Consider the following 1,907-nt stretch of genomic DNA (forward strand, 5'->3'; position numbering starts at 1 on the left):
CTACTTAAGATTCAGTGTTCCTGCGACTCTGATCGACTCCACCATCTACCCACGCAAGCCTATTCCGTCAAGAGAAGATCTGTCTTCTCTAGAATTTTTATCTGTCGTGCTGAGAGAAAGAGTGATTTCTTATTCTACAGATCATATGCTGTCAAGGACCTTCGTTCCTTAACAATTGATCTTTGATTTTTTTTTTAATCCGATGTTGGTAAAGACCTAGTTCTTTATCGATGGATCTGTTTGGTTAAAAGATTAAGAGCCCTAATCAGAGTAGTTTCTTAACTACCATGATCCGGATTCTTATCATCTTCTTGGATTTTCTTACGGGTTTAATGTTTTATTTCTCTCGTTCCATTCTTATTTCTTTTTTGCATTTACTCATGAGCATGTTTAATTTCTGCTATCTGTTTATGAAATTTTCTATTACTAATTTTTACTGATCTCTCGAATGGCATTCGTCTGTATCATTTAGATTGATCTCGCTTTAGTCTCGTATCAATCAATCACGCCTCCTGAGCAGAGTATAGGCAACTATACTGTCTGTCCCGGGAATAATAAGTCCCTAGCCGGACGTGATTTGTTGTTGATGAACAGAAGAGAGCTTGATTATTAGGATTGATTTTTTTTTAAGGATTGTCCCGCATCACGACCTCAAGGTCATTTCGATATATTATATGAGGTAAATGGTTTTACTAATGCCATTAGTTTAATTGATGTAAGAGTAGGTTTTACAAACTATTGAATGCAAATGTAATGATAATGAATCTCAAGGGTGAAGCAAAGAACACATCAAAAATTATAGTTATTCATGAAAAACTCTATGTATGCTTGATCTTTATGGAGTTGGAGGGGCGATAGGGGACTAGTCAAGCAAAAGTGTAGCCTTCCATGGGAGCTAGTTGGCGTGGAAAATGAGCGTAGTTTATGGAAATTGGTCAGATTATGTGCCTTAGAGTTAGGCCAAAAATCAAAAACAACCAAGAGGGTTGTGCCAAAAGAGAACATTTGGATGCAAGGATTGACTAGTCAAATATATTTACTAGATAGGAAGATTTGAATGCCAACGTCATGGTAGTGCATGATGGTGCACAAGTAAGCTGCGGACGCAGAATGTTGGGTAGAATGGCCATGGACCTTCAGGGATATGGCAGTGCATGGTGGATGTGGGAGCAGGTTGGGGATCTTGCATATCAATTAGTACGCTATGACTCGCAACAATCTATGTCAATATGGCCAGGCCCAGGCTTTTAAAAAATATAATCTGTTATACAGTTTGATATTTTTTTGACCATCAATTAAGGATCTACATGCTGGCCGATGCGAGTCTGTGTCATGCATCATCTATCGTGCCGGCACTGGTACATGCTTATCTACATAGGCTATGTATATTGGCCTAAGCAATCTTCCTTTGAAATCTCAGGAAAACTGTACCATGTTTTTGTGATTCTTCTATCTTTTTAATCACAGGAATTATTCCTTTTTAATATGAACTGCGTGATAGTAATCTTCTATCTAAAGGTTGCAACTCTCGTTCTCTTCAGTTTTTGAATATCCGTCAGTGCAGCATGCTGTTTTAAACGGACATGCGGTGCACTTGAGCAAAAATGGAGGATCATGTGAACAAACTTTTCTTCAACCTTTGTTTTATCTAATCTCAAGATTTTTTTCTTCCTGCAAGCTGGTCCTGCCCAAAGAGTTGGATTCTGCTTATTGATAAGCCCATGATTTCTTTCCATTAACATCTGGCTGCAAGATACGGGAAGGCTGAGATTAGTTCAAAATTGTATAGGTTGAAACATTTTTATTTCTTTTTGCATGTATATTTTTCTCTTATCGGGCTTGATAATTTGAATTATATGGTGATTTTATGGTAAGTAGGTTGAGCTAAAGGCTGGACTTTTTTTAAA

Source organism: Elaeis guineensis, chromosome 15, assembly GCF_000442705.2.
Source record: "Elaeis guineensis isolate ETL-2024a chromosome 15, EG11, whole genome shotgun sequence".
NCBI lineage: Eukaryota > Viridiplantae > Streptophyta > Magnoliopsida > Arecales > Arecaceae > Elaeis > Elaeis guineensis.